The sequence below is a fragment of the Curcuma longa genome, chromosome 14 (genome assembly GCF_044706935.1).
Source record: "Curcuma longa cultivar G26 ecotype Majalengka, Jawa Barat chromosome 14, ITB_CL_G26_1.1, whole genome shotgun sequence".
NCBI lineage: Eukaryota > Viridiplantae > Streptophyta > Magnoliopsida > Zingiberales > Zingiberaceae > Curcuma > Curcuma longa.
Window position 1 is genome coordinate 225,100 of NC_133874.1, and position 12,105 is coordinate 237,204.

At 40.9% G+C, this 12,105-nt stretch overlaps 1 non-coding gene across 1 annotated transcript; it reads right to left on the reverse strand.

Annotated features, from left to right (window-relative positions):
• Nucleotides 1–2,842: 2,842 nt before the first annotated feature.
• TRNAC-GCA (transfer RNA cysteine (anticodon GCA)) lies at nucleotides 2,843–2,913 on the reverse strand. The gene has a single exon. It is a non-coding gene; the product is annotated as a tRNA-Cys (tRNA).
• Between the last annotated feature and the right edge of the window lie 9,192 nt (nucleotides 2,914–12,105).

Genomic DNA, 12,105 nt, shown 5'->3' on the forward strand with positions numbered 1-12,105 from the left:
AACTGGGAGCTTGATACATTACCCCATGAAATAACTTCGAATCATCCTAGCAACAGTTCTACATTTTCTAAACAAAAGGATCAACGAAAATAAACAGACACCCTAAGAGGCATAGAAATACCTTAAGGAAAACTGATCAGAGTGACTCTGACCTGCTCTGCCCCACTGCTCGGCGTACGAGGAGATCAAATACCACAGATACGGAAGGTGAAGACGGGATGCGGCGGCCGGGGATCACAGGGAAGGGAGAAAATAGGGGACTGCCCTCGTGAAACTTTAGGAGAAAAAGGGAAACGGCGCAGCTTCCGTGAGGTTCTCGAAGAAGTAGAAGGCGGCTGTGCAGAGAGGGGTCGCAAGTGTTAGTGGCGGCGGCGAACAAGGCTCGGGTCGGCGTCGGCAGCGGAGGTGTCAAAAGTGGAAAAGGATGTAAATTTCCTGATCCAATAATCATAATACTGATCCGATTCAGTATCATCAGGATGCAATTCATCCCATTGAATTTACAGGAATCCAATTTCTCATCTCTATGGGATTAGATCCCGAGTTATTGCGAAGTAAAAAAAAAAATGAGATTATGGAAGTCAATATTCTCGCATTTATTGCTACTGCACTGTTCATTCTAGTTCCTACTGCTTTTTTACTTATCATCTACGTAAAAACAGTCAGTCAAAATGACTAATTTGATTGAAACTTGAATTATTAGTTCTTATCAATGATTGAAGAAAGGAATTCAAACTTCAAGTCTTAAACGAAATGATCTGGCTGGAATCATAAGTATCTGAGATAATAAGTATCTGAGATAATAAGTATCTGAGATAGTAGTATCTAAGCCTAGATAGTATGGTAGAATATTCATTATTTTCATAGAAAGTTGTATTGTATACGGATATAGACTTTTTCCTATAAAAAAAAAGCCCATATCTAGATCAATATACAATATGTATGTACATGGATTAGATGTATATCTAAATAGTACATCAAAATAGCAGCCCAATTCTTTTTTTTGGCTACATTTACCTGTGTGTATTTTGATCGATCCAAAATAATCGAAGGCCAACTGTTCTAATTCTTAACCTATTTTAGAATTTATTTATATAGGATAGATCCTGAGATCCATCAAAAGAATCAATGGAGCAAGAATAATATGGGCGTATACTAATCTATTAGAAATTTCAAAATAAATAAAAAAAGAGAAAAGAAAACGAAACCAAAGAATCTTTTTCTTTTTTTAGATTTCCCACCACAAGAAGCTATTGCTTGATCCATTAACAGAAAACATGATCCGCGGAGTTCTATTCTATGATAATTTATTCAGATTTGTAAAAGGGAATAGGTTAATAGGGTAGACTCCTCTCCATTCCATTTTTTATGCTTTTTTGACTCATCTCATGTCTTAAGCATAAAAAATGGAATGGAGAGGAGTCTAAAAGAAAGGTAAAATACACGATACGTGAATCGTGCAACGAAAGAAGGATCTAATCTTCTTATGTGTATAACCTCTTTTCTTTGGTTTGGACAACAACTAGTCACTTCCAATAGAAAGTATGTATTGCCATAATCTAATTAGATTAGCGGAACGACTTTATGTTCTCTTAGAACAGTAAAAGTAAAAAAAGAGGGAAACAAATAAAGAAAAAAATAAAAAACCCATTTCGGGTTTTTGCTCATTGTAATATCCATAATTCTGATAAGAACTGGTTTATTAAAATAGAATGTTTAGGAAGAATCCGGTTGAAAAAATTTTCCTATCATGCGTAGATTTTAGTTTCGAATAGAACTAGAACTATAGTAAAGTAATCATTCATTGTTTGATCGAATGGTTATTATTCATTATTGTATTTTCTTATTCATTACTGTATTTCAGTATAATTTTGAAACAGAGACAAAAGAAAAAGCTTTGCAAAACGCTCAATTAAACAATTCATACAATTAAATTAAAAAACTAGTAGTACCCCTCCCTAAAGTCCACTCCTTCCCCATACTACGAGTGAGAGGGAAAATGTAAAGACTACCATTAAAGCAGCCCAAGCGAGACTTACAATATCCATATGAATTATGTCTCCTATCTCTATGAAGGAATTATTTAATTATTGATCGATAATCATAGTGGAATTAATGGCGCAGAGTCAAAAAATAATTCTGACTTAAAGCTATTAATGAACCAATCCAATGAATCTACTTGTAACAATATTCTAAGATTTCTGGTAGAATTTTGAAGTATAAGTAAGCAAAGGAATACTTCTATCCTAATGAAATGAAACATGTGGGAATACTAAGACCTATTGTTTGTTACCCTTTTTTTTTTTTCGACTTTTACTTTTACTCTATAAAAATAAGAGTTGACCGACTATCCTGATTGAATGTTTGATTACTCAGAGACCCTCGTGAGTCTGGATACAAAGTTTCTTCAATCCTTTCCACAACTCTTAAATGGATTTCCCATCAGCCTATCCAATCTAATTCCAGATGGAGTCAGTAGACACAATTTTAGTAATGGTAGTGAAAAATAATTAGGAATTCTTGATACTCTTTCGTACAATCTCTTCTTCAATCCTAGGAGAAAAATGGATTGTCTTTTAGGAACCTTTGGATACTTTCGACCTCTGATTTTCGTCGTTCTGAATCCCAGAATTGACTCTCACTATTTTTTTTTATAGTGAGAGTCAATCATATTACTAAGTAAGACTCACTTCATCCCTATTTGTATCGGTTTGAGCCACACCCAAGGACCAGATTTTGAGAAAAAAAAACTATCGACAGGCGCTTATACTTCTCCGGCTCCGGGGACAAAATTCGTCGAATTAAATCAGTAGAATAAGAAATCCCCCGTTTTTTGTTAATCAGGCGACACCCAGATTTGAACTGGGGATAAAGGATTTGCAGTCCCCTGCCTTACCACTTGGCCATGTCGCCAAATCCGATCCAAATCTAAAAAAAAAATATAAAATAGGTAAAAAAAGAGTATTCATCCATATTCTTTTACTAAGATTCTATTACTAATTCTTTTCTTTTTTTTTTTGAATTAGTGAAAAGTTCTTCAATTTGTATCTCAAATTGTTGCCTTTCCTTACTGGCATAACAAATCAATTCAAATATAACAATATATATTATATGTTTTCTATAATACAATAGAAAAAGTGGAAATTATGTTCCAAATGAAACTCAGCGGGTATCTAGCAGATATGTGTATAAAAGCTATCAACAGTAATAACATGTTGTACAGTCTACTGAAAGGTAAATAAGGTAGAAAACTGAATAACAGTAGATCTGTACATACCAGAGTCCGATAAACAATAACAAGGTGAAAGGAAATCCTCAAACCAACACATAGGTATCCTGTGCATGCATGTCATCCAAGTGCATCAAACAAGTGCAACAATCACAAACAAATGCAATAGTGCAATATGCACATGGTGCAATGCATGTCCTGGTCACCCCTGACGCCAGTCGGATCAGTCACCCCTCTAGTGGTGAGGTCGCGTGGGAGCCAAAACCCGTCAGAGTACTCATCCACAGTGGTGAAGTCGTCGAGTGGGTAGGGCTGTGACCTCTGTGCACTCTGCCGTCACTACTCCTGCGTGACCGAGTGGACAGGATGTCCTCAAGGTGTACACCTATCCTGGTACCCAAATCATAAGTGGGCGAGCAAACTCTCATCTCCTGGTCACAATGACAGAGGAGGGATCCCTGGAATGCTACCATGCTATGAAACCACTATCCTGGGTGGCCTAGCGGAGCTGCTGTCAGGGCAAGTATGCACCAATCTAAAGGTTCCACGAATCCATGAGTGGAGTGTGTGTGTAAATCATACACAAGCGACGGACTCACACCTGTGCTGCTATAATAGGAGCGACTCGACTAAAATAGGAACAGGACGCCAATAATCGCTAGGCATGCAATTATACACACCCTTTGATTGATAGCCCGCATGTAACTGACGCCGGACTCAACAACAATGGAATCCCGCACGTCAGTATGTAATATATGCAAGCATGATGTATGACACTAGTCCATGCATCATAATCCAACTACATATCCATAAGTATGGTCCATGCACCACCTATCCATCTATAGGTCCATGTCATATGCTCCAGTAATTAGAAGGAGGTAAAGTCTCACGTCTATCATAAGCTCCGATACGAAATAAGATAAACCAAGCTAAAGCATATGAACAAGTATCCGATGGTATCAAAATCAATAGGTATCAGATAAACAAGCATGGCAAGGTATCATATGGTCTTAAGAAATGACTAACTGATATCCACAACATGAATAAGTATACTATACTATCAAATAGCAACACTGTCTGATATCAAAAGTAGATCAAGGTATCAAGTGAAATAAATATGAACCAAAACATGAATTACTGATAGCTAGCAATTACACATATCGTAAAGACCTATCTATAAGGATAAGTCAAGGTACTCGCCTTCCGATTGGTTGTGAGTAATCGCAAAGAATCCGCTAATAGCCTCACTTCTTCACTAATAGCCTCAACCACAATTTAACTTCCCAATTAAATCTGTTTCACAACAACATTACAACCGAAAATCTTAAATCAACTGATCAAACAGTAAACATGCTCAGATTCACACAACCAGAACACCTTCATTCACCTAGAAGGTTGACTTACCCAAAGGATTATCTGATCAGTTCTCAAGCTCAGCCCTAATCCCACTGTGCTTCCTCTTCTCCTTGCTGCTGAGATCCAACCATCAATCCAAACGGAATCACAGCTACCAACAGTGGCTGCAAGTCGATCAAATCACAGCAACCGGCTGTAAAAATGGACCTCCACTCAAAATCTAGAGAAAATCGAAGCAATCCCAAATGGAAACCAACTCAATAAGGACTTACCTCTAATCAAGCCAGTCCAAGCCCTAATCCAAGCTTCGATTTACAACTCCACCATCAAACTCGCCATCCGCCACAGATCGATCCATCGATCTATTTCTCTAACCTCCGATCCACAATCCAAGCTTGGAAACTCGATTAAACGATAAATCCAAGCTCAAGAACCGATCACAAACTCGAAATCTAGCTAAAACCTTTACCGATGGCCTCATTCTCCGATTCACCGCCTCCCAAATCCCTGCTCGACGGCACGCCACCCCAATCTCTTAAGCCATAGATCATCGGTGTTCTCTTAGCTCCAGCTCCGGCGTCGTCGACACCAGCTGCGGACGCACGAGCGTGCAACGGCGAGATCCCGTGGCGGCGTCGCGATTTGGGGAAACAGAAGTAGAGAAGATGGCGAGAGAGAGGAGTGCACAGTACCGATTTTAATTCTTCCTTAACGAATTGGATCCAATAGCTTAAAAAACCCTTAACCCATTAATCCAATAACCAGCTTAAAACCATTAACCCAATAACCAATATTAAATGGGTTGGGCTTTAATCCAACATATAGGCTTTTATACTGAGTTTGGTATTTTACAATTATAATAACAGAGGTCTTGTTCAATTTGTGAGTCAGTGTAAATCGAACAACCTCAATGGTCCTACTCAATACACACAAAGTGCACTAGTGTAATTCTACAGTCAAGACAGACAGTCACCGAATTACACTACAACCGTTCCCGATGGTTTGTCCAAAGTCATCTTGGTTGTGAGCCTTAGTTTATAATTCACAAGGGACCGATAATCATGGTCTTCTGTGTCTCACAGACACCAAGTTATCTACAATGTAAATTAAGAGGACTTTATTGCAAAATACACTATTGCAATCATTTGACCAAAATATGATACTTTATTTCATAAATGTTTATATACAAAAGAGCAAGTCTTTTCAGTATACCACTGACTCCTTCGTTGGCATGTGAGGTTGGTACAAAACATTCTTTTTTTGCTGGATATCATCTAGCCTGCATCATCTTTCTTTTTCTGGAATATAGGCCTTGGAGTCAAGCGAGAGGTTGAATTTCACTTTTTTTCTTCCCACTTCTAGGGACAATTTGTGGTTCTTCACATTAATCTTTGCCCCCACAGTGGCTAGGAATGACCTCCCCAAAATGATGGGAATGGACGGATCTTTTTTCATATCTAGCACAACGAAGTCGATTGGGACGGTGAATCCTCCGACTTCTACCGGCACATCTTCAACTATGCCTATTGAATATCGACATAAATGGTCGGTTAGTTAGATTGCCATGGTGGTAAGTTTTAGATCCGTATATCTGTATTTTTCACTTGTTGAGTAGGGGATGATACTGACGCTTGCACCTAGATCACAAAATGCTCTACCAATATAAATATTACCTATCTTGCACGGGATGGTAAAGCTACTTGGATCTTTGAGTTTCGAAGGAAGTTTGTTATTCAGAATTATTGCACTAACCTCCTTTGTAAGCGCCACAATATTCTTAGCCTGAGTGATATTTTTGATGAACACGAGCCCCTTAATGAACTTGGCAAATTTGGGCATCTCGACAAGGGTGTCGAGAAGGGGAATGTCCAGCGTGATATCTTTGACTTGATTGTAAAATTTCTCAAACTCATCATCCTTTTGCTTGTATAGGAGCCTTTACGAGAAAGGTATGTTCCGCACTAGTGGTTTCTTCATTGGTACCTCAACGGGCATAGCGGTCTCGACTTCCTCCAATTCATCTTCAATAATTGGCGTAGAGGAAGGAGGTTACTCGGCGGCTGTTGTGCTTGTAATACCTTCCAAAGGAGATGTCACTTGAGATTCCTTACCTTTCAAGGTCCGTCTGCTCCTAAGCTCAATGGCTTTGCAATGCTCCATGGGGTTGAAATCTGATTTTCTTGGGAGCGCACCCACTTGTCTGGAAGAGAGGGAAGAACTGATTTGAGCTATCTGTGTTTCCTACATCTTCATTCTCTTGTCATGGTCATCTAATTTTTCATTCACCTTAACCATGTCACTTTGTAATTATTTTAGAATTTTTAAGATTTTCTAGGTGTCTGACACCTCTTCACTTGGCTTTTGCGCAGCTTGATAAGAAAGCACTTGGTTGTTGCGGTATGAAAAGTTGGGATGATTCCTCCAACCCGAATTGTAAGAATTTGAGTACGGGTTGTTCCTCTGATTATATGTACCAATGGCATCACACTGTTCATTTTGAGCTATCTGAGCTTACAGTGCTCCTACTTGGCATATTTCCTTTGTGTGATTGAAATCCCCACAAATATCACAAGATGAAGAAACCACATTAACCTTTCCAACATTGATGTTATCAAATCTTTTATTTAGGGCTTCCATCTGCGCAGTCAAAAGTGTAAGAGTGTCTACTCCATACTTCCTAGGAGTTTTTGAATTACTACCTCTTTCATTAGCTCACTAATGATGGTTGAGTGTCACACTCTCAATTAGTTCTTTAACATCTTCTAAGCTCTTATTCATCAAAGCACCTTCTGCAGTGAAATCCAAATAAACTTTCGTCTGATAGTTAATTCCGTTGTAGAAAGTGAGAATGACAAGCCATCTTTCAAGTCCATAGTGTGTGATGTGCGTAGGATGTATACCTGTATTTATGCTTTATTTGCACATCTTTCTGGATTTATTGCTTAATTCTTGTGTACATTGCATCCCATATTCATGCATTTAGGCACATATCTTACATTTCCTAGTTCGGAGATCTGCTCGTGCTTTTACATGTTTCAGGATGGAAATTGGAGCAAAAACGGGCAAAACGGAGCATCATTGAAGATAAGGCAAGACAGGGCCGTGCCTCATAGGCACGGCCGTGTCTAAAGACCTCCTGGCCGTGTTTCAATGGGCACGGGCGTGTGCCCAAACAGAAGATCAACAAGCCAGGGCCGTGCCTCACAGGCACGGGCCGTGCCAAAATCCCCTCAGCAGCAGCCAGAGGCCGTGTCTCAAAGACACACCCGTGCTTCAAAACAGAAACCAGCCAAGTCATGGCCGTGCCTCAAAAGCACGGCCGTGTCTTCATCATGGAGCTAGCCACTGCTGTTGGCCGTGCCTTCCAGGCACGGCCGTGTGCCAGAACAGAAGAGTCCAAGCAGCAGGCCGTGTCTGAAAAGCACGGCCGTGTCCAGCAATTGAGGAGAAGACAGTGTGTGGCCGTGCCTTTCAGGCACGGCCGTGCCATCAAACAGCAAGGTGACAAGTCTGGACCGTGCCTAATAGGCACGGTCGTGCCCCAGAACAGGAGCTTCACAGCTACTGGCCGTGCCCCCAAGGCACGGCCGTGCTTCCTCCTTTGCCCGAAGCCAACACAAGGCCGTGCCTCTCAGGCACGGCCGTGTGCACGGGGGCGTGCTGCTTCCGAACCCTGCACTATAAATAGGTCTCTATGGAGACCTAGGAAAGGGGGGAGACTTTGGAGAGCCACCGGAGTTGTTCTAGAGCCGCCGACGCCTATTTCGGAGAGAGATTCGACGATCCATCACCGATCCGACTGCTCCAGACCATCCTCATCCCATCTACGCAGAGATTTCACTCCGAGGAAGAAGATAAGTCTAGTTTCCTGCATTTCTTTGTATACCTTTGGGAACGAGATGTATTCTTTCTTTCTTTTGGGTTGTAATCTCCACGCTATGGAGTAGATTTCCCTAGATTCTAGGATGTAGGATAAATCAGATGTAATGGATGATTGTATTTGGATTTGATTAATCTACCGTTTTCTATGATATAACTGTGCATTGTTTTGTGGATTTGTGCTTGTGCTTGATGATAAATTGTGTGTGTGTGAATCCATGAGGGTAGGGATTTACTATGAATTGGGGAATCATTAGGCCGTATACCGGGGCGCTCTGTAACAGGGGCAGACCTTGAACCGGGCGAGTTCCGAGGGGTTTCCTAATGCGTAGTTAAATTCCTATGAGGGATAGTTAGCGGTCATTCGTTATTGGGGAGAGATCTGTAAAAGGATATCCAGTGACAGGGGATAGGGTTCTTTTAGTATTCCGGGGCGCCTGAGTGACACGGGCAGACCTTGAACCGGGCTTCTAGAACCGTTTCGAACCAATAACGAGTGACGTAAGAACACCAATGATTTAATTCGAGGATACCTGACGAGGTTGAATTGGATAAATTGGTTAACATTCCTACAATTGAACAGTTATTGAGGAAAGGTAGAGGATCCAAGTCAATTAATCCATTCTCTGAGGAGTCCGAAGTCCTAGGATCGTTTCACCAATCAGTGTCACAGTCGATCCCTTTCTCTGACTTCTAGGATAAAGCACTTTAGAACACTCCCATCTCCCCCACACAACTCATGATCTATATTCTCTCCACCTTTTTGTGCTAGATTTAGTAAGTATTATTCCACGGTCCCTGTGGTTGTAGTGTAATTCTTTTTATTACTTGTACGACATTCCTAGTGCACTTGTGTGTATTGAGTAGGACCATGAGGTTGTTCGATTTACTCTGACTCACAAATTGAACAAGACCTCTGTTATTAGGAATTATGCACTCTTAATCCCGATGTAATAAATGGGCACCTATAGGTAGTAATTATTGCTTTGATTTACCAAAGGGTGAGATCTTTCCGTCAGATCAATTATTCCCGGTAAGTTGGGTGATGTTACTATCTATACGGTGTGCCATTAATTATAGAAGGAATCCGTGTCCCAGTAGGGCTGATGATGTCCCCTTGGAGAGCTCATAAGGATTGTCAAGTCAAATCTTGCAAGTGGACTTGGTCCGGCTGACAATAAGGTTGAGTGGTACTATTCAAGGTCTTAGATGTCGATTATTGAGTTGTCAGTGAACTCAGATAATTGACGGACATACGATATCTTAAACACGGGGAGCAATGCATAAAATAATAAGAAGGAACCCATAATGTAATTTGGGGATTGGATTGGTAGTGCAACAATGATCCTCTAGTGGAATGGATCGTTGTTGATGGATGTAGGTGTGTATTCGGGGTTGAATACGGGATCCGAAACCCATCAGAAGGCCAGATCCAATACCTCCTCGAGGTCCCCGCTGTAGCCTAAAGACATCTTCAAAAGGATGCAATCAAACGGATGAGATTAGTTCTCAGCCGTCGGATGAGATTTAATCTCGACCGTTGGATGAGATTAGTTCTTGACCGTAGGATGAGTTAATGGATGAGATCAACTTGTATCCGTGGGATTAGATCAAGTTGCATCCATTGGATCGAAATAAATAAAGAGGAATAGAAGAGAATAGATTAGAACCGTTGGATGAGATTAAGTCGTCTCCGATGGACGAGATCTATCCGGTTCGGTTTTAATTCTCTTTGGAAGGAAGAACCGGTTCACGAGGTGAACCAGAGCATGGTTCATTGAACCACACGCCCAAGAGAATGAATCATGGCCATTGGATCGAAGAGATCAAGTTATATTAAAAGAGATTATATCGTAACCGTTAGATGAGATTAAGTTGCATCCGATGGATGAGATCTCTTCGGTTTAAGTTTTATTTTCTTTTAAATAGAATTAATTCATGGAAATAATTCATTATATGGCCGGCCACTATAGATAAGGTTGGAAATAATTTTTTAATTATTTCCGAAAAGATCTAACGGCTAGAAACCAAGCAAGTTAAATCCAAGGGCCTAGATTTAAGATGTTTCTATAATTTGGAAATAATTCATGGAATTAATTCAAATTTAGAATAATTTCTTAATGAATTGGAAAAGGATGCTTGGTCTTGGGCGTAAGGCTATAAAAAGAGGAGGGGGTGGGCGGCAACAAGATAATCAAGAGGAGGAGGAGAAAGCTAGGTTTCCGAAACCTCTTCTTTCCTTTGTGCCGCCGCCCTCTTCCCCTTCCCCTTCCCTTTCTTTTTTTTCTTCTTCCACCGCCCCTTCTCCTTCTTCTCTTGAGGTGGCCGAACCTCCTTGTCCAAGGTGGTGGCCGGATCCTAGCAAGGGAAGAGACAAGGCGAAGTTGCAGCGAGAAGAAGAAAGGCGATCCAAGGCTTCTTCATCCGGAGGTTGCAGTTCCTTTGTTCCTGGAGGAGAAATCATCTATTATATCTACCATACCTATAGGTACCAAAAGAAAACAAAATACAAAACGACTAAATACCAAATATAAAATTTATAAATAGTAAAACATCTATCAACTCTACGAGAATATAATTTAAGTATCTTCTCAATTTTTGACCTACTTGTTTTTTTTTTTTGAAAATGAGAAAGATAAAGATCAAGAATCCCATTGTCTATCATATCAAGAAATAAGGAGACATCTTGTTTGGGGAAAGCCACTCTAATACTTGGGAACCTAAGGCTGCGTTTGGTTTGTATTTTCCAGGGTCTATTTTCATTTTCATTTTCTTAATTTTTAGAAATAAGTGTTTGGTTTGTATTTTCATTTTCATTTTCTGGAAAATGAAAATTTGTTTCCTAAGGAAATAGAAAACGATCGTTTTCCATCAAATTAGAGAATGGGAAAAGGCGGTAGAAAATAGAAAATGCGGTATTTTCCCCCTAAAATCGCGACCGGAACTCAAAATCGCGAGCTTCCCCATCGCGGACTTTCTCCCGCCGCTGCGCTCCTCTGCGTGCTCCCCAAAATCTGCGTGCTCTCCTCTTCCTCTTCCTCCTCCCCTGCGCTCCTCCTCGGGCGCGGCTTCTCCTCTTCCTCTCCCGTCGCACCTGCGGTACTCTCGCTGCTGTGCGCTCCTCCTCCGGCGCGGCTCCTCCTCTGCTTCTCCTCTCCTCTTCCTCCTCTCCCCTGCTGTGCGCTCCTCCTCCGGCGCGGCTCCTCCTCTGCTTCTCCTCTCCTCTTCCTCCTCTCCCCTGCTGTGCGCTCCTCCTCCGGCGCGGCTCCTCCTCTTCCTCTCCCGCCGCACGCTCCTGTCGCGTGCTCCTCCTCTCCTCTTCCTCCTCCACACCGTGATCTTGCTGAAGTAGTTATTGCACCTAATTTCTACAATGGTTTATTATGGGTGTCGTAATTGTAATTAGTTTAACATAAAATCATTGTCAAATCTTTGCAGGGATGATCAAAGTGCAGTACATCTTCCTTCTTCTCTGAGCAGCTGCTCTTTCGATATAATGACAGATCAGTCGACTTTCTTATATGAACTTTAATTTTGTTGCTGTAATTTTGGTCTGATCTGGTTATTCTACAGAACAACATTTACATTTAGTAACAAGATCAGTGTAGATTAGACTGAAGCGTTAGCAGCAGTTATGAATG